At 35.6% G+C, this 25,152-nt stretch overlaps 1 protein-coding gene across 8 annotated transcripts in view; it reads right to left on the reverse strand.

Moving 5' to 3' along the window:
* The window catches only part of TBC1D5 (TBC1 domain family member 5), a 361,094-nt gene extending 337,356 nt beyond the window's left edge, over nucleotides 1-23,738 (reverse strand). The window contains exons 1-3 of one of the 8 annotated variants that reach the window (XM_081159848.1): nucleotides 23,513-23,688; nucleotides 1,426-1,509; nucleotides 620-714 (exon numbers count right to left, since the gene is read on the reverse strand). The gene's annotated coding sequence lies outside the window, so the exon portion shown is untranslated. Of the gene's footprint in view, nucleotides 1-619; nucleotides 715-1,425; nucleotides 1,510-17,124; nucleotides 17,276-22,857; nucleotides 22,915-23,272; nucleotides 23,479-23,512 lie in introns of those variants that run through there. The other 7 variants (XM_081159844.1, XM_081159851.1, XM_081159850.1 and 4 more) reach the window with 7 other exon arrangements.
* Between the last annotated feature and the right edge of the window lie 1,414 nt (nucleotides 23,739-25,152).

Raw genomic sequence — 25,152 nt, forward strand, 5'->3', positions numbered from 1 at the left:
TTTCCACAGCATCCTAACAAGAAATGCACAAAGCTGCTTCTCTCTGAAATGTTAAAAACTGTAAAGTACACAGTAATTCACTGCAAACAAACACAAAAGACCACATTGTGCACCTGACACTTTTTTACTCAAACAACTATTTTAACCTATTCATCACATCCATTCAACAAGCAAGCCCAAATAACCACACCAGCCTACGAAATAGAGTCAGAAGACTCTATACCTTATTTGGTTAAAAACAGAAACTTTACGTAAGAAAATTATAATCTAAAGCCTGAGAAACCATAGCTTGCATTTATAAAAACCCTTGTCCATTTTAGTTCATTAAAATAAAGTGGCATAAAACTTTCCATAAGAGATATGATATGAAATAAATATGTCACTATGACTGATATAAAAACCTATATAAACATCATGCTCTTTTCCAAATACACATATAATGGGGAATTAAAAAACAAAGGGAACATCAGTCAAATTTACATCTCAGGGATGCAAATCTAAGTTGGACTTCATTTCTCTGAACTTTCCTAAAAATATTCCAGTAGTAAAATAGATTTGCCACTGAAATAAAATAACTAGGACTCCAGTATTTATTTTAAAGCAAGTAAGAAATACAGACCTGTCCTTTAGAAACAAAAAGGGTAATGTGGACTGAGGTTTAGATGTTCAGTCGGTTGAGAGACGATAGCCTATATTATTCATTGGTAAGTGACTCTAGAACGCAACACATAGACATTCTATCACTGATAACTTGAAACAGGTAAATTTGGAGCTAAACAAAACGTAGCTAAAATTTTATCTCTACCCTAAATTACTTTTTAAAAAATCCATGGGCATTGCAATGAATATACTTTTGCCTTAGAGCTAATACTTTAATTTTAAAGAACCACAAAGAAAAAAATCAAAACTAGTCAGTAACAATGCAGCGTCTAAAAGCAATAAACTCAAAATTAAGTTATAAATAATTTAAAGCATGTCATGAAGATGTATTAATAATTCATCAGATAAATAATTTACTAAATAATCAAATAAATAAATAATGAAATACATAAATAAATCAGCAAATAAATAATTCTGCAAAATAACCTAAACAATAAGTCACCCAAACAAATCACAAACCTACAAAACTACAATGATTTTCCGAATTCTGATAGTTTTAAATAAGCAAATGTACGCAAACTAGATCCACCCTTGTTAGAATTAGAAATATTTTTCAATGCTATTGGTAAAATCCTCATCTCAATATATGAACACAGTTTCAATTTTTAAAAAACTACATAGGATTACTTCTTATAAATTAACATGATTATAATATATCTTCCTCTATATTTTACATATTATATCTTTGTCTAACACATTTCCTCCCAAACAACTGAACACTTAAAATATTCTTAACTTACACTTCTTTTTCTGAGCAATACTTACAGTATAATAGTGTCCAGCCTCTGATTGTTTTCCTATGAGAAAAGTCGTCTTCAGTCACAAAGTCTTCCTTCACCAAGTCTTTTTCTGCAGGGGTAGAACAGTAAGAATAGCCTTAATTATTACAGATGGCATTTCATTCACTAGGGAACGACGTTTTACAATTTTACAAAGTAGCAATGGGATGTGGACATTATTATTTGAAAACTACTGTCAAGTTTGTAGAAGTCTTTAACGGGCTAAGTACAAGCTGACAGAGGCCAAGCTTCCTCTATTGGAGCTGACACACAAGCTGTTAAAATTGGCGGGATTTCAGAAGTGAAGACAAAAACTTCAAAGGACAAAGTGAGTGGCTGACATCTAATGCTATCCTCAATTTGAGAAGCTCAAAGTCCTTGAAAGAACACATGAGATCACTTAACTGTTACAATTTGAATGTAGTGACAATATAATTAGAACACCACTAAGAGTCAAAACACAACTGACCTCATAAATCAGTCTTCACTGAACATTTATTTAAAGTTTTTAACCATCCACAGCATAGTACTCTGGAAATCCATAAACATTAGATCCCAAACTATGATTAGTTTCCCCACAGAAATATGAACTTTGTAATGAGTTTTTGACACATTTAAGAAAATAAATCCAAACAATATAGCTCATTTGAAAAGGAAACTAAAATTTATCAAAGTATTTTGTATAATTTATCTCAATGAATTCTCAGAACAACCTTTCAAGTTAAGTAATATTTTACCTTTTCTACAGTCAAGGAAACTGAGACTCAGTAAGACTATGCATATTGCCTAAGATCCCCAGTGACAGGGAAGATTCTAACTTTGTCTATACCAATTCCCTGTAAAGGTTTGTTCAACTACAGAACCCTGATATTTGAGCCAAACCTAAAAAATACAGCAAATCCTAGAGCATCATAAATTGATTACAGCAATGGTCCTCAACTGGGAGCAATTTGCCCACCCCTAACCCCCAGCCCCACTGACATTTGGCAATGTCTGGAGACACTTTTGGTTGTCACAACTGGGGACTATTAACAGCACCTAGTAGATAGAGATCAAGGATGATGCTAAACATCCTCAATGCACAGGATAGCCCCCAACAACAAAGAATTATCTGGCCTAAAACATTAATAGTGCTGTGGGTGGAAAACCCTGGATTAGAATAAAATGACTGTTGTAGTGTATGAATTTCCTATTATAAAATAATATAGATTTGGTTTAGGAATACAGGGTTTTAAAAAAAAAAATATATATATATATATATATATATATATATATATATACATTATATGCAGTGAAATACCCTATATGAAAATGTGTATCCTTGGAAAACTGGGTATATGGAAACTCCATGTACTTTCTGCTCAATTATTCTGTAACCCTAAAACTGCTAAAAAAAAAAAAAAAGCCTATTTATTCTTTTAAATGTGTATCCTTCACTTATTTCACTGAAGTTATGAATAGCTTTCTTAGAATCAATACAAAAACGTAAGTCTACAGCTTCATTTATCAAAATTCTTTCAATAAAGTTAATATGAGAGTATTAAAAGCCATATCTATGAGTTAACCTTGTAAAAGCAACTGGCCAAGATATTTAATAATATTAAAAATTCATAGGGCTTGAAGGGATTATTCTGATAAAACATAATATATAATCCTCAATGGTTTGTGAGAATGGGGGTAGGGGTTACCTAAAAGCTACCAAGTGTTTTCTGAAAGACTATTTGTAATAATTAGTAAGAGCACTTCAGACAAAATTCAGCAATATAATTATCAAAGAGCTCCAGAAATTATGTATCATTTTAAGTGCTCTCTTTCACTACCAATTAATCTCTCTCTAATCTCAAAGTAGATTTTGGTTTCAACCTGGATCTAGAATCTACCATAACACAATGTTTCTTTATATTTGACCTATCACATTAACATACAGAGCATTAAATAATGGTATCTTTAACTGGACAGGATTAGGTCATATCCTTCCCCAGCGAAAAAGAAAATTTCAATAATAATAATATAATAATTTAAGAGAGGAAGAAACAAAGGGAGAGAATTTCTGCCATGTGAATGTCCAAAAGTAGACAAAGGCTGATGTGGTAGCTCCAAACATCTAGAACCCAAGGTCTTTCTAACCTTTTGCTGTACCACATACTGTTCTATTCGAAGTCAGCTCATACTCCAAGAAGGCTATGGGAACTCCAGCTAATACATCCACACTGCAGGCAACAGAAAAAAGGAAAGGGAAAGAAAGGCCCACCCTGCTTGCTTCTAACTCTCATATTTCAGCTTACAGCTTGTAAACAATAATCTAATGTTTTGTCCACACCTAACCACTTGGAAGGATAGGAAAAGTAGTCTCCAACATTGGTAAAAATGCCCAGGTATAAAATTAGGGTCCTTTTTACTAAAGAAGACAAGTAAATTTTGCAGGGCAAAATATCAGAGCCAAACTGCAGCACAGATTACAATTCTTCAGACAAAATGGGAGATGTACTCAAAATTTTTCATTAGAGTGCTTCATTTCAATTATATGTATATGTACATACATGTGTGTGTTTAGATTTGTGTGTACATGTATATGAAAGAAAACCCAACTGTTTAACAACAGGCAAATACTTAAATTTGGGGATAATCTCAGAATAGAATACTTTGTAGTCACTTAATATAACTTTTGAGAATTTTACTGATAAAAGGAAATATAACACTAAATGAAAAAGCACAGGCTATAAAACATTTCATATAAAATAACCATTTTATATAAATATACACACACAAACACACACATCTGAAGAAATGTTCATAATATTAAATGAAAAAGGCTATAAAATTAAATGACAAGCTACAAAACACTTCATATAAAATAACCCATTTTATATAAATATGCATACATACAAACATACATATATACACACATAGTATATATTTATACATTCATACATCATGTCTGTATCTAGAGAAACTAAAACCACATAAAAATCAAGAGAATAGAGTTAACCTAAATACAGTAGTGATTCAGGCTTTGGGATCTCTCACTTCCTTTCACTTTCCTAATACTTTTCATTACTTTCTGATTTTTCTACAATGAACACATATTGTGCTTATGATTATTTTTCATGAAAATTTGGCCTAGATGAGGAGCACCTTATAAAAAGTAGTTAGATTCAAGTTTCAATTTATTTTATTACATGGGATTTGCTGATAATTTTTTAAAGGTGGAGGAAAATCTATAACTGAGCTATATCTTTCCCAACTGGTACAAAAAATATATATTTCTCTTTAGTTGGTAGTAAGACGCTAACCTCTCTAATTCCAACTTGTTTTCAACTTACTAACATTCACATATCACATTTGTCAGCTTTACACAAGTCACTCCTAACCAGATGTTACATCCATCATCCTAACAATTTACCTCGACATATTGATTACTTTGCTCATCTCACTCTGAAGAACTAATCATTCCTACTTCATGCTTCTACAAATCCTTCCATTTTCTATATTTCTCAGTCTATTTTTTTATTTCTACTCTACTGCACATTTTTATGTTATTTATATGATGTATACATGTAACAGAAATCACATCTTTCTTATCTTTATAACTACCTTATGCTGTCTTGAATTTTTCATTATTATTGGATATACATACTACCATTACATCAATATTAATTCTATTGTCTGTCTCATAATGATCATTAATAGAATATTAGAATTTAGAACACCTCAAAGTTCCCTGCATTTTCTAGAATGATTCAATTTTCCAAGCCCCCATTGCTACCATATAAAAAAGGAAAATAGCAAGCAACTTATATATTTAAAACTACTAACAAATGTACAGGGTTGATCAAAAATAGCAAATAAAGAAAAAAGTGAAATACATCTAGAATTTAGGAAAACCAGACAGGCGTGTGCATGTGCAGTCACACACACACACAGCAGACAGGAAAAAATGCACAACCAAATGTAGTAAGTGGCAAGTATACAATCCAGACTTGCACTATGTACTACAGAAAACCCAGAAGGTAAAAGCCACAGGCAGGGATAATCAGACAAGAAACTTCAACTGAGACCAAATTCACATAGTGTGAGAACAGTGGTTCTCAACCACAAAAGATACTGTCCCCTCCTTACCCCCGCCCCCCACACAAAAGGATGTTTGGCAATCTCTGGTGTCACAAATATACCTTAATACTATTAGATACAACTTCTAAAATTTAGTAGTAAAATCCACTTTAATGAATTGCTTAAACAGCAAGAAAGTACAGTATCCACGTAAGCTATAAACAAACTGAAGTAGAACAAGCAAATGCAGAAACCAGGTTTTGTCCTGAGAGTATGTGTCTAGCACTGGAGAAATTGAGCTTACCTTCTGATGGCTCAGGAGACAGACTCTAAAAAGTTTATCAAAAGGAAACACCTACATAAAGCTATTACTCCAAAGGTCTACACCACCAACAGCAAAAAAGTAGCACAAAGATCTTGCTTCTATTACCCCTTTATAATCATGCTTAAACCTTACCCTCACCATCCCTAATCCCTGGCAACCTCTAATCTGTGATTCATCTCTATGATTTTGTACTTTCAAGAATATTTCATCAATTCTCTTGACGCTTAACCACAAAGTGAAACCATCACAAAGGTTCTTATACTAAATTCACACTACTTGTATAATCCAATAAATGTCACATGAAGATCACAAAACATACAAGGATACCAGACACAATGAATGACAGCCAGCACAAACATGAGACAGACAAATTAGACTACAGATTCTTCAATTACTGGACAGATTGTACAATAAGGATGTCTTGAGCAACAGAAAGGCTTAAAATATACATATATGTATAAATTAAATAAAACTTCAAGAAATAAAGAACATAGGTAAAATTTTAAATTCAGTGCAAAAGTTAAACTCTAGAGTCAATATAAAGAATTATTAAGTGGAGAAAAAGACTTTTAAAACCCATCTAAAATGCAGTTGAGAGAGACAAAGAATGAAAAAGTGTAAAAGCAGTTAAGAGACACAAAACATACAATGAGAAGGTCTAACAAAGTACTACTGAAACTATCTGGAATGAAGAACCATTTTTTAAATTGCCAATACATTGCAGACAAAAACTTCCATAAAATGCAATAAAATTGAATTTCTTTATTTATAAACCATGTGCTTAGATGTCACGGTAATAATATCAAGTTGCTACAAAAAGTTTCTAAGTGCTTACTTTAAATTTCTGTCCTTAATTCACTACAAACCAATAAAGTCAGTTTGCAGACCAACACTAATCGGAAGACCACACTTTGAGTAGCAATTATCTAAAATACAAATAGGTCAAGATTAGAAAAAAGTATTAAAAAGATTGTATCGGGCCCACCTGGGCATGGTTCAGCTGTTCAGCATTGACCTGTGATCCAGGAGATCGAGGTTTTATTCCTGGTCGTCGGAGCACAGGCCTGGGTTGTAGGCTCCATCCTCGGGGGTGGGGGGGGGGGAGGCAACTGATCAATGACTCTCTAACTACTGATGTTTCTCTCTCTCCCTCTCCCTTCCTCTCTCTGAAATCAATAAAGATATATTTTTTAAAAAGACTGTTTCAGTAATATTTGAATAAACAATGGCTGGAGATTTTCCTAATAGAAGGCGCAGATGGATAGCCAAAAATGCAAGAAAACATCCACCACAACTATTGCAACATAATCCCAGACCAGCATTTTTTGTCTTTTTTGTTTTTTTTTAAACTAAGAACTCAAGCTGGATGTACTCTAAATAAACAACATACATAGAGTCAAGTGGACTTAGTAAAGAAAGTTGGTAGAGGCCAAGTTTCAAGAGCTAACAATTTCCTCTTCCAGGGGATTGGAAACACTCTGTTCATACAGCCAAAATTGTGTTTAGTTTATTAAATGTTGTTTTTTAATGTGTAACTTTATGAAACAAAAATTATAATTTTATATTAGCAAAGGCTGAATATATTTTGAGTTATATTCAAATAAAATATATTCTAATTTCCATTAACTGTCCTTTCAATGTGAGGTAAACTATATAATACTTTAGCATACTTTACCTATCAAATCCTCTAAGCCAGTGATTTTCAACATTTTTCATCTCATGGCACACATAAACTAATTACTAAAATTCTGTGACACATCAAAAAATGTATTTTTTGCTGATCTGACAAAAATAGGTATAATTTTCATTTACACCAGATGGCTATTGTTGTATTGGCTGCTGTCAATTTTTTTGACAATCTAAGGGAAGAGAGGTCAATGTCCCTGACTAAATAGTCAGATATTGCATGTTTTAAAAATTCTTGTGGCACTCCAGTTGAAAATCACTGCTCTAAGGAGAACAAATTCTTTTACTTCTAAATGCAGTTAATTTAAAAAACCATGTTCAAACATCTAGCCAAAAGCAAAGGTATATTCAAACCTATGTGGCAAAACAAATTATCGCCTCCTGAGAAAGAATCATAACTTATATCTCTATAAATTTTTGGTCATTTTTCACATATTTGACATACATCTCACTGAAGCATCACAGTAACCTATGGGATGTTGGCTTTACAACAGAACAAATATAACTATGGCTAAAAGCTTAGAAAATGAAAGAACATGGTGAACAACATAAAAAAATACCAAAAAATATGCAAACTGAATGTAGCAATATAAGAAGATATCCAAAATCTAATAAACATCTTCTTAGCTTCTTATCATATCCTATGCCCATCATATGATGCTGAAAGGACAATCACTAGGCATACAAAGTAAATAAACTAAATGAAATGACCTTTTAAACCTACTTAAAGCAGTATTACCAAATTCAGTTTAGCAAGATTTTAAAAATTTTACTTGCTTATTTAATCTTAGTAAGATTCGTATGGTGCTACCTCTAAGAATATGGATAAAGAATTTAAATAGGAAAAAAAATGGGCTGAGCAATTAAAACTTACATCATGTGAAAATAAGTAAAAGCTGAGCAAGGCAGAAACTGTCATCCACACTTAACCATGAACAATCAAATGTTCAAGCCATTTTTAAAAGCTCAGGGGCAAGGTCCTTAAATAAGAGCTATTCCCCAAACTACTGCAGAGCTACACTAATTCAAAGTTAATGCCTGAGCAGAAAGAAGACACAAAACATCTTAACCTGGTGGTGTAGAATAAAATGCACTTAAGCTGGAAATTTACAGTCAAGTTTGAAGGGGAAAAAAGACAGTATTTTAGCCAGACACATAGTCAGGCTATGAGAATATGAGGCCTTATAATTTAAAATTTTGAAAGCCCACATCAAGTTTAATTAACTGCCAACCCATTCCAATATAAAGACGAAGAAAAATGAAAAATGTCAGGGTGCCTTTCGAGTTTTTACCCAAAGTTACAATCACATTTGTATGTATTCTTAACTGCTTCAAGTCTTCTTTGTGGAGAGAAAAATGCAGGCCTTAGAAAGATACCTACATAGTGATATTTCAAGACCCAGAAAAAAAAAAAGATACCTACATACATACACACACTCCTCAGAAAAGATTCCCGAGACTGTAAACTTGTCACTGGTACTTCCAGATTCCTACTTAAACGTGAAAGTGAATAAACAAGTTTTTAAGTAAGATACCACCAACACTAAAAATTAATGTACTTTTAAAATGTATTTTTAAGTAAAAGCAAACTGCAAAGTTTTTATTCCCTCCATAATAAAAAAGCCACAAAGCCAAAATTCTTTATCATGAACATTTGCAAATGGCTTAATATTGGGGAGAGGGAAGTCTAGCAGTTCATCTCTGTATCTGTCAAAAGAGGAGTTGAGCTTATTACAGGGAAATTCTAGTAACTAAAATCCATGTCTAAAGATTAACATCTTAACATCTTAAGTCAAAGAATCAGAAGCTTTCTCACAAAAACACCCTGAATAAATGCTCCAGTGGACAGTGAACACATACGTACGTGAGTCAGGGAATAGAACCCAAAACTGCTAACAGGAATCATTAATTTTCCTCAGCAAATGAATATTATTTTAAAATAACTGTTTTCATTTGTTCCACTCCATGTTATCTCACTAATATTCAACCTGAAAAGAATGCACCATGTTTATACCAGTTCCTCACATAACCAGCGCTAAAAAGGGTCTGGCCCTTCTGCTCAGGCCAGAACCTCATGTCTTTGTTGGAGGAGCACCCACTTTCCACCTGAAGAAAAACTAATTCTAATTAGTTTCTAGGTTTAATCAGCTATTCTTTTCTATCAACACTGAATCCACCAGAAATGAACACTACCTTTATACACACGCGTGCGCGCACGCACACACACCACTAGTAAGCTGTAACTTTAAAAGTTTTTAACGAACATTTATTTCTTGAATAGTTCATCCTTAAAATTTATTACATATTGTATTATAGAAAAATAATTGGTAACCGTCTTATAGACAACTCTTTTTCAGCAATTAAGGATTAACTCTAGTACTAAATTGCAAATATTAGCAAGAAAATCAAATGGAGATAGTTCAGGACTGTTCTCACCTAATTATGAAAATTATCTGAAAAGGTTATATGACATTTCAAATTCCATACAGTTAAGGAGTCAAGCTATTTATAATTATACATTTGAGCTTAAATTATCTTAAATTAAATATTCTGAATTTAAATTATCTTTATGAATTTTATAATTGAGCCATTTTTATAATTTGTATAAAATTAAAAAGTTACATCTAATCTAAATTTTAAGAACTACAGGTTTTTATGGAAAGTCATTAATTTTCAGTCACCTTTTTATTGGATTGACATCTGCATATAAAGAGATAGAGGTTATTTATTTTTGCATTTAAGTTCTCTCTAACAAAGGTAAACAAAAATCATTAACTAAAGGCTATTTCAAGTTTTTAAATTTAAATTAGTGGGTTTTCTAAACTTCAGGATAATTTTTGGTAAATGCTTTTTGTTTAAAAATTATAAACTTCTAGATAATTATAAATGCAATTTTAATCTAAGTTATTTAATTTGACATAATTTAAATTCAAAGAAATCATAAATAGTTATTATAACTTTTAATTACACTGTATTTGAGACACTTATTTTTACATGACTAAGAAAAACATTACAGGTCATACACTATCTCCACTTTATTTTACTCTCAGTGTGTTTTATCAAAAACTGATCCTTGTGTTCTACAAAGAATATATTAGCTATGATGCTATATCTATTTTTTCTCTTCAAAAACATTTATAAAAATTTTCACAGTTAAGTATAACCTACTCAGAAATGTTTGTTAACATTTGAAAGTACATTTTATAAATTAAGTTCCTAGAAGCAGTAGGCTACCTAAATCAATTTCAGAATACTTACTAAAAAGATTAAACTACTATATTCAAAGACTTTTACAAGAATAAAAAAAAATCAATGCAACAAAATGTTTAAATAGGAGAAGTATTTCATGTTTCTGCTGAAGGCCCAATTATTTCTATATATTCTAATACACAAAATCAGGTAAAACAAAATAGACAGTTGTTCTTTATGATGGCTTTCACTTTTGTGAATTAAGCACAAATTTAGCGGTTAATGACAGTCAACAGAGCTTCTCTACAACTATACATGTAAACTAAACAATAAATACATAAAAATTGTTACACTCCTCTCTATAAGAAGCCAAGCTAACTTCCTGAACAGGGAAAATTGAAAATAGAAAGTGCATACTCTCTACTAAGTACTATGAAATCTGAATGGAGATAAAGCTGTAAATGGAATTCATAGATGAGCTGTTTTCTGAGAAATTTTACAACTACAAAAGAAATAAACATTATTAATTTACAAGACCTGTCCTACAAGGAATGCTAAAAAGGAATCCTTAAGTCTAAATGAAAAAAACACTACAAAGTATCTCAAAGCCATATGAAGAAATAAAGATCTCCAGTGAAGATAAATATATGGGCAAACATAAAGGCTGCTATTATTATACTTTTGATTTGTAATCTGATTTTCCATTTCTTACAAGATTTAAAAGACAAGTACATTTAGGAAATTATAACTTTGTTATTGATATACAATGTATAAAGATGTAATTTGTGACAAAAACAACATAAACAATGGGAGAACAGATATTTCAGGAGCAGAGAGTTGTATGCTATTACAGTTAAGTTGGTATCCATTTCAACTAGATTGTTATAAATTTAAAATGTTAAGCCATCCTCATGGTAACCACACACAAAAATCTAAAAATATACACAAAAGGAAATGCGGAAGGAATCAAAATGGTTGGCTATAAAAATTAATTAAGCACAAAAGACAGTAATAGAGAAAATGAGGGTCAAAAAGGTAAAAGACATACAGAAACCAAAATGGCAGAACTGCTTCCTTATCAGTAATTACTTTAAATGTCAACAGAGAACATCCAACAGAATTGAAGAATAAATTGTTCTATATAATAGTTGAAGACTTCAATCCCCTACTTTCAATAATGGAAAGAACATCTAGAAAAAAGATCAGTAAGAAAATAGAGGGTGTGGACAATACTAAAAACCACCTAAACATAACAGGCACATATAAAACACTCCACAGAATAACAGAATGCACATTCATCTCAGGTGCACATAGAGCATTCTCCAGGAAAGACCACATTACACCACAAAACAAGTCTCAATAATTTAAAAAGACTAAAATCATACAAAGTATATTTTCTGACCACAAAGGATAACGCTAGACATCAATAACTGAAAGAAATTTCAAAATACGTTGACATTAATACTGTCTTAACCAACCAATCGGTAAAAGTAGAAATTACAAGGGAAATCGGGGACTAGAGATGAATGGAAACAAATGAGACATATCAAAACTTATGGGATGCAGTGAAGGCAGTCCTCGGATGGGTATTTATAGCTGCAAATGCCTACATTAAAAAAAAAAATCTCAAATCAATAACCTAACTTTACCCCTTGAGGACTGAGAAAAAGAGCAAACCAAGCCCAAAGTTATTAGAAGAAGAAAAAATAATCAAGATCAGAGATAAACACAACAGAGAATCAAAAAACACCAAAAGTTGTTCTTTGAGAATATTAATAAAATTGACAAACCTTTAGCTAGAAAAAAGAAGACACAAATAACTAAAATCATAAATAAAAGTAGAAACATTACTATAGACCTTAGAAAAATAAAAAGGATTTTTTAGTAAGGAAATACTGTGAACAGCTGTATGCCAACAAAGATAGATAACCTACATGGACAAATTCCTAGAAATACAAATTACCCAAAATAACTCAAGAAGAAATCAAAAAATCTCAGTAGCTTAAACTACTAGAGACTGAATCAGTAATCAAAACCTCCCAACAAAGAAAAGCCCAGGACCAGATGGCTTCACCAGTGAATTATACCAAACATTTAAAGAATTAACACCAATTCTTTCCAAACTCTCCCAAAAAATTAAAAGGAGGGAAATATTTACTAATCCATTCTATAATTCATTAATAACCCAGTATTATCCTGATACAAAGGACAGACAAAGCATCACATGAAAGGAAAACTACAGACCAATGAAGTTCTAGCAAACTAATCCAACGTTTTAAAATTATATACACCATGATCAAGTAGAATTTATGCCAGGAATTCAAGGATAATTCAACAAAAGAAAAGCAGTCAATGTAATAAATATTAATAAAATGAAAGGGGGAAAAAACAAAACAATCACATAAATTGATGCAGAAAATGCAGTTAACGATATCCAAACTACTCTTTTATGATAAAAAAAAAGTTTTGTTTTAGAAAACTAGTAATTGAAAGAAATTTGCTCAACATAAACCGCACTGGAGAAAAATCCACAACTAACAGCATACTTAATGGTGGAAGACTGAACTCTTGTCCCCTAAGACCAGGAAAAAGAATAGGAAGCCTATTTATACCACTGCAATTCAACAATGTACTGGAAGCTCTAGACAGTTAACTAGACAAGAAAGTAAAAAAGGCAAAGCATCAGAATTAGAAAAGAAGTAGTAAAACTATCTCTATTCAAAAATGAAACAACCTAATACATATATATATAAAGATCCCAAAGAATCCACACAAAAAAGCCACTACAGCTAATAAACAATTGCAGCAAGTTGCAGGATACGAGATCAACACACACACACAAATCAGTTGTGTTTCTATATAACTGCAATGAACTGCTCAAAAAGAAAATTAGGAAGCTATTCCATTTATAACAGCGTCTGAAAGAACAAAGTACCTAGGAATAAATTAGCTGAGAAGCTGAAAGATATATACACTGAAAATTACAAAAAACTTAAGGAAATGAAAGTAGCGCTAAATAAATGAAAAAAAAAAGTTCATGGATAGAAAATTTAATATTGCTAAGATGGCAATACTACTCAAAGGGATCTATGAATTCAATGCAATTCCTATCAATTTCCAACAGACTTTTCTGTAGAAATAGTAAAGCCTATGGCTAAATCATGCAGAGTTTATTTTGGGGGTGATGAAAATATTCAAAAATTGACTGTAGTGATGGTTGTATAACTCTGTGAATTTCTTAAAGCAATTGAATTGTATACTTTCAAATAAGTGAATTGTTTGGCATGTGAATTATATCTCAAAAAAGCTATTTAAAAAATACAGTCTCCCCCGCTCTCTAATATTCTCCCTTTACTCTTACTCTCTTCATGGATCTCATCCTCTAAAATGAATTCAATTATAACCTCGTTCAGGTACTATCTCCTAAATCTTTGTCATCAGCCTTGACTTTCCTCCTGACTCCATACCTGAATTTCCCCACCTCCTACTACATGCATGACGGAAGGAGTCTCAACAGTCACAAAGCTCAGATTTGTTTTCCTACTTCAACACACTTTGTCTCAGCTAACAGGTCCTAGTCTACCATGCTAGCAACTCTGGTATCTCATCCTCACTACCACCTACTCCACCCCCCACATTAAGTCAGTCACCAATTTCTGTCAGCTGTACCTCCATAACATCTTTCTTTCTTTTCCTTTCTGCTATAAAGTCATTAATTGAAAACATCACAATTTCCCTTCCTTTAATTCCTTTTCTCAATATAATATTATTTTCCCTAATATGTACCATACTTTCCCCTCTTAAAACCCCTCAGTAGCTTCCCACTTACTACAGAATAAAATTCCACCTCTCCACAGCTTGATCTTCAAAATCTTCTATAAAGTGGATTCAACCCACCTACCTAATGTCACTTCTTATGTTATCCTTGAGCCCTAAATGACAGCCGCCCAAAGGCACTTATCATTCCTTTTGCACGCCAAGGCTTTTTCTCCCAGGTGCCTTTTCTTAGCCCTTTCTCCACTTAATTAAATTCCTCATCCTCCAAGAGCTATGTGCTTTTATTATTCTCTCAAAATATAATTTTCCTCAAGTTTAAGATGCCATCAAATTGTAAGACATATACCAATTTTAGAAACATTGAAATATATAAAAAATGTATGCCTTTGAGTAAAATACAGTAAATATCTTCCTCTACGTTCCCTCAATACAGTGTTTGTATTTCCATTTAAATTATTTCTTAGGCCTTATATTATGACTTAATGTCTGTAGATCATAGGCTTAAGGACAAAAACTGTCTTACTCATCTATGATACAGTAGACATCCCACTAGAGTATGAGTAAGACAACCCAAATGAGATTTCGTAAAGAAAGAAAGAAAATAGTACCAATCTCACGTTTATTATCAGAATAAATTAGAGACTATACATTAAAATCAACGTGTAAAGTGAATCTTATTCAAATGCAGGATTTTGGTATTTTAAAAGATATATTTACTAAAATTGAATGTCACACTACAAATCTGTCACTCTTCAATATCAGAAACTACATTAAGGAGTACAGGAAATTTTTCTCAAGGAAATTTCTACAGGAAATTACTGGATCCCATAATACTTTAGGAGCACAGCAGTCCCCTGACTGCAGAAGAACAAAGCACGCTTCCAGCACTCTAGAGCACACTAGATCATGATCACTGATTCCCATGCCTGCTTCTGGAAGGCAAGGTCTGTGACCCTAGGACAGGGATTCTCAAAGACAACAAGTACCAGAGCATCAAGGGAGGCATGTGTAATGTGAAAACAAAATAGCCTCAGAGCGGGGCACGGACTGAAAAGCTTGGCACCAGGCAGCACTTAGATGAAATGAATGACTCTAAGACGTACAGACATGTTTGAAAATTTATGTCTACCCTCTATTGCCTGGACTAGTATAATATCCTCTTAATAGGTCTCCTACCTCTAGTAGGCACCCTGGTGAATTCATCTCCCACATTCATGGAAAAGTGCAGCTAAAACAAAGTGAATCAGGACATTCCACCACACCTTCAATAGCTCCCTATCTGTTTGAGAACAAAAATAACCTAGCCTCCTCCTGGCTCCCCAGTCAGTCCCATTTTATGAGCCAAACTTGATGCTCCAGCAACTGTGATAGAAATTTCTTATACACGCTTTAAGCTCTTTAAGGTTTTTGAGCCTTTGCTCAAGCTTCTCCTTCCAGCATCACCCCTTCCACCTCTCTTTACCAACCTTTTAAAAAGCTCAGCTCACATTTTCCAGCTCCTGAAAGTATTCCATCAATTACAAGGCTGGGTTAACTGCTCCTCCCTTGAGTTCCTACAAGAACATGTCCCCATCTCTAACTTATCACACATTCTACTGAAATTTTAAAATTGAAAGTATCCTTTTAAAAAAAAAAACTCTTCCAGCAGACTGTGAGTAGAACAAGACCAAGAACCAAGTGTTTTCAATTTTGTAGTCATTTACCTAATTTAGTGCCACTCAGTAAATATTTTAACTGAACTGAGATGCTGATCTTAATATTGGTTTTTAAGGAATTATTCCATTGATCAAAAAAAGGAAGAAGAACCAAGAGCATTTTTTTGTTAGTTAGTTTTGGGGGGTTTTGAAGCGAAGTCTTCTTTATGGCTAATGCTATACAAGTGCACAGGTATATTAACAAATATTACACAGCAGCAACACAGTTGCTGAGCTAGTCAACTAAATGCTTTCAGATTCATTCCCCAGACTTATCCCGTGCTGCTCTGTAACAAAGGCAACTGCAATTTCCAAGCAACCTTGCCCTCTGGTTTCCAGGAAGATTTGGCTGGTGGGGAGGCACTAACGGGTGATAGAAGACAGAAGAGGGAGAAGCCAGAGTATTTCTCTCACTCTCCCTACTTCCTGACACATCCTTGGCAGAAGCTTTATCTCTTCCATAACTCCATTTCCCTCCAGGAGTCCTGACCTCTGATGCCCCAGCTCCCACCATGAAGCCCCAACTATGGCTCTAGCTCCCCTCCCGCTCTCAGTCCTGGCTTCTTTCTGTACTCTGGTAATTCCAGCTTTTCTCATCTTCCCCCAGCCCTAATGGTATCATAGAGGCTTCCAGGTATTGTTAATATCTGGTCTGTCCCACAGTCCAGTTTGGCTTCCCAGCAATTACCTGTGCAACCAGTTCCTGGATTAACTTTCCTCTGATGAAAGACCTACTATGGCTACTGTCTTCTGGATGGATCCTGACTGACTGTTTTTGACTGTTGGCTAAAATAGAATGAATCAGATACATCTCAGCATACTAGCACCAAAAAATTTTAATCTTGAAGAAAGCTTATTACACAAAAATATCATTCTGAATACAGAGGGGGGGGAAGGGAGGGAGACGGGACAATGCATTAAATTCTTAAAAGTAAAAATAAAGAATATAACATTTCATTCATACCAAAGTGTTCCTCACTGGAATGAAGTCTTCCCTCAGCTGCAATGTTTGCCTGAATTAAGTCAATCATTTACAATAAAAATGTCACTTTTTAAAAACTTATTTAGTAGAGGGGAAAATTGGAAGGATTGTGGGAGTTGGAGTCACTGCAGGCCAAGACATCTGTTCAAAGAGAAAAAATGTTAAAGACCTCCTGTCACTGACTTATTCAAATCCACAAAATTCAGTCCTTTTTCAAGACAAACCCAACTAAACTAATCAGTTAAAAGATACACCTTTAAACACAAATGTTATTGCATACATTTTTGGGAGATCATAAAATGTTAAAGTTGAAAAGAATTGCTTTAAACATAAGGAATAAGGAAACAATTCATAAACAGTTCAGTGTCAGCAAATGACTATTACAGGACTTCTCCACTCCCCTTTCATGCAATCATTACATGAAATCCCTTAAATAAGCCAGTCTAATAAAACAATTTAGCAATCACTCACCATCCATAAAATATTTCAGAAAATGAAAACTTTTAGAGCGGAGAAAACATTTATGATTTGTTTTTGTTTTCTGAATAAAGAGTATTTCTCAGTTACTGAATTAGTTGTTCTTGATCACAGAAAAATACTCTTAGACAACGATCCCCAAACTAAAGCAAAAGATCGATTTAAAATTACAGACTTTGGACAGCAGATATGTAAAGAAAGAGGGGCCTGACATTAGTAACAAACATTTCCTGAGCAACTACACACTGCTAGGCATTTTATGTAAATTACCTCATTTTACTTAAAACCTCACAGTGAGGAAGTGGAAACCCAAAAAGGTTACATAATTTTTCCAAGCAACCAACCTAACTAGCAAATAGTAGAAGTAAAATTTGAGTTCAGTTTTTTCTAGCTCTAGAGTCTGTCTCTTTCTTGCTGTCTCTGGAACAATGTTCCCATGAGTGACTTTAAGCTAAAGATGAACCAGAGAATTACTTTAAAAAAACAAAAAGGCAAAAAATACTAGCTAGACATCTCTAGCTAGTGTTTTATATAGTAATTATTATCACACACACATTTCAGCATAAATATTTGTATAAGCATAAAGAGAATTTTACTTAACACCTATTATGTCAAGCTCTGCAAACAAACCAATCACAAGAAGGGTATACCTCAAAAGCTTATAAGTAATTAGCAATTAACAAACATTTCTCACCGATACAAAAGCCCTAAAATGAGATCAGCATCTCCAAGCCACATCCAGCCTACTTCCCTCATTTTGCACATGACTTATTATCACATGCTGATAGAACAGCCCTGCCAGATCTTCTTGGTTAATTATTCCTCCTACTTGTCTGATTACTATCTGAAAACTCAGTGAAAACTGAGTTATTATCCTAGCCCCTTTGTACAAATTTGACATTTGTTTTCTAACCACTATGTGGTCAACAATATCCTCTATACTAGTCCTTTTTAAAAAATGCCCACTCCACTGAATGAATACGTTTGATATCACAACTCAGTGCATGTATTCACATAATAACAAAAAAACTAGACTGCTTTTGTTTAAAGCTTATCAGTGTTTTTAATAGTGTTGCAGAATGTGAAGATGTGATTGTATCTAAAAATCTTTGGTTCTGCAAAAAAGTCAAACCAGTGCACTGAAGACATTCATAAATAAACCCTAATGAACAAATTATAGTAGAAATTTCTATTCCTATGAGGAATAACTTTGATTCACATGGAATTTGACATCATGAACACATTTTCAAAATATAAATGACTGAGAGATTAAAAAAAACACACAGGCTCATTTCAATTTAACCTATAATTTTTCACATAGTGCAACCACTAGTTAAAAAGAAATTACCAGCCTGTGAAATATAAACCAAAGCTCAAAATATAAAATACAAAGTCAAATGTAAACAAGAAAAAAAATGTCTATATTGAGTTTCATACAGTGTCTTTTCTAATCCTGTTTTTTTGTACTGAGGCATATATATCAACTTAGAAAGTATAATCTTAATGTTCTTTAAAGTTTATGATTATAAGGGATTACCTCCAAGATCAAAAGCAGCACTGCATAATACTTTCAACAACAAAGATAAACTAAAAAAAAAGCAGCACTGCAGATACCAACAGCACATGATCTAACTACACAAAAATGTGCTGCTGCTCAATTTCTGTATAACATGAGTGTCTAAAGCACATCAAGAAAATTAAAACACTTAACATGCTTAATAGGAAGCATTTGTGCATGTATGTATTTAGACAAAGTTGTGTCACTATTTTTACCCAAATAATTTTCAAAGTATCTGACTGGAAATCCTAGTGCTTCTCAAAAGAAATGCCTGATTTATTTTTAGTAGTTGTCCCTGTACCCTGAATAAACTCAAAAACTACGAATATAACATACTACTGTAACCAACATTCTAAAAACGATGTGAAGCCCTAGCCAGGTGGCTCAGTTGGCTAGAGCATCATCCCATACACCAAAAGGTGTGTGTGATTCCTGGTCAGGGCACATGCCTAGGTTTCAGGTTCAATCCCCAGTTGGAGCACGTAGGGAGACAACTCAATGTTTCTCTCTTACATCCATGTTTCTCTCTCTTCTCTCTCTCTTCTCTCTCTCCAGTCCCCGCTCTAAAATTGATTAAAAAAACAACAATACATATCCTCAGGTGAGGATTAAAAAAAATTAAATATGATGTCAAGCTCCAAACCTTATTTAATAATATTTAATTCTCCAAAGAGATAAGAGCATTACTATACCAATTTTGTATTTTATCCACAAAGTACAAACTTTCTGTTTTATTAGCCCATACAGCCTTACACCAAATAAATGTACATTTTCCATCAGGTTCATTCAAATATAGTCAGTCTTGATTATGTGGATATAATCAACCACACTTCAGATTATCCATAAAGCATACATGGTAGATTAACTATGTGCCAGACACTACCTAATCATTTTATATATGTATATTATACATGTTATACATGCATATATGTCTATATATGTCTATATGTATGTATATATATACATATGGTTTCATTTAATCCTCAAAACAACTTTCTGAAATAGTTACTATTACTATCTTCACTTTAAAAATAGAAAAGTGAAGTACTGTGAGGCTAAGTATCTGGCCAGCATGACATTATAATAGACATCACAATAACTTAGTATAAGCTTTGAGAAAAGATTTATTTATAACAGGAATCTGTTGTTATACTGATTTCCTTCCCAAACTCACTATTATCCAAGTTAATAGAAAGTTAATACTACTGGAATCAGCCCCACAGGCCCTCCCCACCCCCAATACCTCCCTCCCTCATCTCTTTCCCCTCCCACAACTAACCCCAGGCCACAACCTCTCATTTCTCACATTCTAATACACACACTGTATATTACTGCCATTCTAATGATCTGTCCATGTTAAGAGATGTCTTAGACCGGTTGTACAAGCACCATTCCTCAGACTCCTGCTAAAATAAGACAAAGCTTTCTGTGGTCTGAGACAAAAAGGGGGTGGGGGACAGAAGATATATTAATATGTTTATAAAGCACAAATTATTCAACTTAAAATATCATCCTTTATTCTGAGCTTGTCCTTTCTCAGTGTCTAAATATGATACTGAAGACCAATACTTATTTTTTCTATCGTCCTTACTGGCCAAATAAAAAGTCAGTAACCCGGTCAACTGCTCCCAAAAAACTGTTAGGGCAACAAAAACAGTATAAATCTACCAAGTATGCATGAAGTGGTGGAGGACAGGCATAGGGAGGAAAGAACTGAAAACTAGCAGGGTCAAACAGAGGCAGATACTACTTTTACATTTAATTGTGACATATAAACTTAGAGACTGGTCCAGCAAACAAGGACAAACAAAATAAATCTTTGCAAATTTCAGTATCTTCTTTAGAAACAATTACAAACTTTTCAGAATTGATTTTATCTAGTTCTTCATTTCTAAGTTGGGAAAAATAGGGGACATTTTTAAAAGGATGACAAATTTGAATTTTAAAATGAAAGTAAAGCTCATAATTTTCAACAACAGGAAAGGAGACATAAAGAATATCATTAATTTATCTTCTAAAAAGGCAGCATAGAGAAGATTGTTAAAAGCATGGACTCTATAGAGTCAACCAACCAGAATCATAGCTGAGTGTTAGCCGTGTAAACCTGAATATGTGACTTTTTTACCCTCTCTGTTTCAGTTCCTTTAAAGGTTGTTGTGAGGATTAAATGAGTAGCACTTAGTAACTACTTTGAAAATATTGTCATAAATATTACTGAATAACATAAAGAAACAATGGTAAAGTAAGAATGACTATAAAAATTACGGTACTAAAAGTAGTTGATGTTATACTTCCATAAAATTGTTTTAAAGTTAAGTACAACCATTTTTATGTACATGAAGTATGAGGTTATGTGTGACACTTTTAAACTTTTCAATTTATGGAATTTTTTTTTTTTCATTACATTAGGAAAATCTCTGAATCCAGTTCGAATACTCTCAACGGGTGGAGACCCTTAACTGTTTACAAGTATGCATCCAAGGCTCAGGATGGCAGTACCCAACTGAGGCTTCATTTGAGTGAGAGAAAAAGCACACAATACTTCCAGCAATTAATGTTCATCCCAACAGTGCATTCAGAGACTTATGTTGATAAAAACCCAACTATCTATAGCTGAGCAATTCTGTCAGCTAGAAATACAGCAAGCTTCCATGGAAAATTCGCAGACCAGGTGATACAGGCACCACACAGCATGCACACTTGGTACTTGCACTCTTCCTGGTTGGGGCGGCTCCCCCAGTTCTATCCCCTTCCCTGGAACCCACTTGTCCTGCTCATTCTGCATCAGGGATCTCCCTAAGGGAAGCCTCCTCAGTTCATCCTGCGAGTTGCCCCTTCTCTCAAGTCACCTCTACATCCAAGATGTAGATACATCATCTTATTTCTTAGCACACAAGTTATCTACATCCTTGCCACTCAAGGACCGTTCCTCGTCCAGCAGCACTTAAAAGCTTATTCAAGAAATGCAGAACATCAAGCTATATCACAGATCTACTGAATCGGAATTGGCATTTTTAAACAACAGTCCCAAGGGATTCGTATGCACATTAAAGTTTGAGAAACACTGTTCTGTATGACTCTACTGCAGATAGTTGTAAAAATTAAAAATGCTCAATTTTACACTTGAATTCAGAGATACGTTGTGAAAATTACCAACTTGCGGAATCATAAAAGCTCATTATAAGAAATAACCATCATTGAATTTCTTTACCACTGATATCAATCAGAAGTGTTCAAAGACTTACACTATTTTCAGCAATGCCTACAGTTAATGCTTCCTGCTTTGATTCACTATTTGGTGCAACAGCAGAAAAGTAACAATATACAGTTTTATTGAGACTATATTTTATTGTCCAAGGAGTACAAAAGAATGACTGGGTCTAGAAATTTCCGCTCATTCCGGCCCAATAGTGTGCACTCTGCATGCTAAAATTTCGGCATTCAGTCCAATTTAAAGTCGACAAATGAAACTTTTTCAAGAAAGTCATTCAGAAAAAAAATCTTAAGGATGTAAAACTTTAAGCATAGATCACATTCCTGGTACTAACACCGTTTAATACTAGCATTGAAAAAGTCAAGTGTAGAACCACAAACTGCTTTAGAGGTTTGTGTCCTTTTTTTCCAGGAAAAGTCGGGCGAGGGGGAGAGGGTCGGGGGGTGCGACGGGACTGTACTTCCACCCTTAGCAAAGTTTTCCTTCCATCCTGAAAGGCCACAACTTGCATGTTCCTACTGGTGGATAAACTGAAGTCGTCCTAAAAACAAGGTCACGTTCCCTCCCTCAGAAGCGAAAGCCTCCTGTTTCTTCTAAAGGCTGCATTTTAAAAGATCTGGGATTGCGGGCCGGCCTCGCTTCCGGCCTGCGGAGGAAGCGCGCTCCCCGGGCTCAAAGGAATCGGGAAGCTGACCAAGCGGGAAGCGGAGCCCCAGCCCGGCCGCCGCGCTCCGCTCCGCCCTCGCAGCCTCCACCCGCTCTCCCGGGGGAGGGCACCGGGCGGCCGGCGGGGAGCAGCCTCCGGCCCTGCCCGCCCGGGAGGTGGGGGAGCCTCCCCTCCCGCCGCCCAACCCCCACGCCGACCCGGGGAGCGCACCAACCCGGGGCCGTGCGACTGCCCGTCCGAGCGGCGGCGGCGGCGGCAGCACCCGCGCCCTCAGGCCTCCCCGTGAGGCGGAGGCAGCTGCACAAGCGACAAGAGGGGAGGCGGGACTCGTCCTGAGAGGCTGAGGGGGAAGCGGGACGGGGAGCCACTGCACGTGGGGGATGCTCTGGAGGAAGGCGGAGGCGCTCAGGGGGTCAGCTCTTTTACGATCATCATCATCATCATTTTGTTTTACCTGTGGCGCAGAAGGACTCCCCAGCTCCTACTCCCTGAATCCTCCTCCTCCTCCCCTCCTCTTTCTCTCTCTCTCTCCCTCAGTCTCTGCCCGGCGCTCGTGGAACCAGCCGGCCCGACCAGAGAGAGAACAGGGCGGGAAGGGTGGCGGCGGTGACCAGCGACCACGTGACCGCGCGCGCGCCGTAACGGCGGCCGCTTCCTGCCGCGCGCCCTCCCCGCGCTCCACCTCTAATAACCCCGCGGCTCGCGGGGCCCGGGCGCTGGTGCGCAGGCGCCCGCCTGGGCCCGGAGGCTGCGCAGCGCGCGGCGCCCTCGCGGTCGCGCTCGGGGCCACGGCGGCGGGGCCCCGCGAGGCTCGAGACGCGGCGTGGGCCACCCGCCCTGCCTTCCGGTGCGAAGCCGGGCAGCCGGCTGCGGGAGTGCATGCGCAGGAGGCGCTTTAAATGTCTTCCTCCCCCTCTCTCTACCCGCCGCCGCCGCCGGTCACGCCGCTGGAGTCTGGGAACCTGCCACCGGGACGCAGCCGCTCGCCCGCACCACCACCTGGGTGAGACTGAGAGGAGGGGCAGATGCCAACCCCGACCCTCCCAGCCTCAGACTTTACATTGCCTTGTATGCAAATGGTCTTCCATTCGTTTTTCTATAGCTCAGTAGACTCCTATTCATACCTCAAGACCCAGCTGATCAGTCACTTCCTCTGAAGTGTACCCTACCCAGCTTTGGGGGAGTATTAGCATTTTGTGCTGACCTACTTTAATATAACCCATAGAGGAATAATATGTGACAGTTATTTTTGACAAAACCACAATACTAGGCTCGGATTTTATCTTTTCCACATGACCTAGGACAGTATGTATCTATAGCACTGTGGTATCTCGGTAAAGCTGTGCTGCCTGTCAGAATGCAGGCAGTGTCTAAGCCCTGTGTCTTGTCCACTTCTGCTTAATCATAATTTAAGATTCCCCTTAACCCAAGCACACGTGGAATGCTGGTGTTTGTTTCCCCAATATGAAAGCCTTTCAAAGGCAGTGCTAATTAGAGTATTAAATGCTTCAACTAGTAAAAAAGATTTATGATCTTTTATTACCCTATCTTCACCAAGAGCTCCAAAGGAAAGTGATACTGTTGAGTCCAGCAAAAGGAAACCAAGGGAGAAGAAGGTCAAGTTTTCAAACGTTAGCCAGCTGCAGAGAGCACCGGTCCCTGTACCGGAGACCTTTCTTCACAGACAAGCCCTCCCCTTCACACAGCGATTTCCTCTTTTTCTGTTGCCCCTTTTTGATGTAGAACCTGGACAAGTTAAATTAGTGCTTCTGACCATGTTTAATCAGGGCAAATAATTAAAATGTAAAAACTTGGTAACTGGCAGTTCTGGCTAGACCAGTCTTCATTACTGTAACACTAGTGAATACTGACATGATGTTCAAGCAACAGAACTAACAACAAAATCCCAAAAAATGTTGGGATAAATGTTGGTCAATAAACAGTATTAGCAAGGGCTTCTGAAAAACTGGGAAAAATCATGTTGGAAAGGGAAAATTTTCTTTCCACCTTTCTAGGTTCTTTGGCTGGTCTAATAATCAAATTAACATAACACAGATTAACAGGAGAGAAACAAATTTAATTACATACATACCC

This window comes from Miniopterus schreibersii (assembly GCF_964146895.1).
Source record: "Miniopterus schreibersii genome assembly, chromosome: 15".
NCBI classification, from domain to species: domain Eukaryota; kingdom Metazoa; phylum Chordata; class Mammalia; order Chiroptera; family Miniopteridae; genus Miniopterus; species Miniopterus schreibersii.